Source organism: Arachis duranensis, chromosome 1 (assembly GCF_000817695.3).
Source record: "Arachis duranensis cultivar V14167 chromosome 1, aradu.V14167.gnm2.J7QH, whole genome shotgun sequence".
NCBI lineage: Eukaryota > Viridiplantae > Streptophyta > Magnoliopsida > Fabales > Fabaceae > Arachis > Arachis duranensis.
In genome coordinates this window covers 37,547,210-37,549,225 of record NC_029772.3, presented here as the reverse complement: position 1 = coordinate 37,549,225, position 2,016 = coordinate 37,547,210, and the positions used below count along the sequence as shown (strand labels likewise).

Here is a 2,016-nt window from a genome sequence, read left to right as displayed (position 1 = left end):
GACCCAGTGCACTTGCGGAATTGCAAGTGTGATTGCAATTTCATGCACTAATGAACTGGTTATTTGCAACTATTTCAATGAGTTCCTGGGCTTCTGCAGGCATTTTCAGATGAAGAGATCCACCAGCAGAGTGGTCCAATGACATCTTGGATAACTCAGAAAGACCATCATAGAATATACATATGATGCTCCATTCTAGAAACATGTCAGAAGGATATCTTTTGGTTAATTGCTTGTATCTTTCCCAAGCTTCATAGAGGGATTCACCTTCTTTCTGTCTGAAGGTTTGGACGTCCACTCTGAGCTTACTCATCTTTTGAGGTGGAAAGAATTTGATCAAGAAAGCATTGACCAACTTGTCCCAAGAGTTCAAGCTTTCTCTAGGTTGTGAGTCCAACCATGTCCTAGCTCTATCTCTTACAGCAAAGGGAAAAAGCATAAGTCTGTAGACCTCGGGATCAACCCCATTGATCTTAACAGTATCACAGATCTACAAGAATTCAAATAAGAAATGATGAGGATCTTCTGATGGAAGTCCATGAAACTTGCAGTTCTGCTGCATTAGAGAAACTAATTGAGGCTTAAGCTCAAAGTTGTTTGCTCCAATGGCAGGAATTGAGATGCTTCTTCCCTAGAAGTTCGAAGTTGGTGCAGCATAGTCATCAAGCATCTTCCTTGCATTGTTGTTGTTATTTTTGGTTGCCATGTCTTCTTCTTTTTCGAGAATTTCTGTCAGGTCTTCTCCAGAGAGTTGTGCTTTAACTTCTCTTAGCTTCCTCTTCAAAGTCCTTTCAGGTTCAGGATCGACTTCAACAAGAATATCTTTATCCTTGTTCCTGCTCATGTGAAAAAGAAGAGAATAGAAAAGAAGAGGAATCCTCTATGTCACAGTATAGTATTCCTTTATGTGAGTAGAAGAAGAGAAGAAGAGAAGAATGAGGTAGAGAGAAAATAAAGAGAATTCGAACAGAGAGAGGGAGAGAGGGTACGAATTTTAAGAAGGAGATAAGTGTTAGTAAATAAATAAATAAAAAGAAAGAGATGAGAGAGACGAGAAATTTGAATATTAAATAAAAGAAAAGGAAAAAATATTTTTATTTTTATTTTAAATATTAGTTAGTATTCGAAAATTAAGAAAGGAATAAAATAAAATAAGAGTTTAAAACAATTAGTTAATTAAAGAGGTTTTTGAAAAAGTTGTTAGTGGTTTTTGAAAATTAGAGAGAGAAAAGTAGTTAATTGAAAAAGATTTGAAAATAACTTTTGAAAAGATAAGAAGTTAGAAAAAAAATTTTGAAATTAAGTTTGAAAAAGATATTATTTGAAAAAGATTTGATTGAAAAAGATATGATTGAAAAAGAGATAAAAAAAAGATTTGATTTTTAAGATTAAAATTGATGACTTGACTAAAAAGAAACTAAAAGATATGATTCTAGAATTTAAATATTGAACATTTCTTAATAAGAAAGTAACAAACTTGAAATTTTTTGAATCAAATCCTTAATTGTTAGCAAGGTTTTCGAAAATATGAAATAAAAATAAAAAAAAGATTTTGAGAATCAATTTTTAAATTTTTGAAAATATTAAGAAGAAAAATGAAAAAGATTTGAGTTTTGAAAAAGATTTGAAAACATAGAATTTTTAAATTGAAATTTTGACTTGACTAATAAGAAACAACTATTTTTTTTAAATTTTTGACTAAGTCAACCCAAAATTTCGAAATTTATAAGTAAAATAGGGAAAATATATTTTTTTGATTTTTGAATTTTAATGAAGAAAGAGAAAAACAACAAAATGACTCAAAACATACAAAATTAAGATCAAAACCAATAATGTATGTAAAAACACTTTGAATGTCAAGATGAATACCAAGAACACTTTGAAGATCATGATGAACATCAAGAACTTATTTTTGAAAAATTTTTAAAAAAAGAAACACATGCAAGGCACCAAACTTAGAAATTTTTAATGCTTAGACACTAACAAATTAAAAATGCATATGAAAAACAAGAAAAG

The 2,016-nt window shown here is 30.0% G+C and overlaps 1 non-coding gene across 1 annotated transcript; it reads left to right on the top strand.

Moving 5' to 3' along the window:
* The first annotated feature begins 203 nt into the window (after positions 1–203).
* Positions 204–307, top strand: LOC127742748 (small nucleolar RNA R71). The gene has a single exon (XR_008004144.1). It is a non-coding gene; the product is annotated as a small nucleolar RNA R71 (small nucleolar RNA).
* Positions 308–2,016: the final 1,709 nt, after the last annotated feature.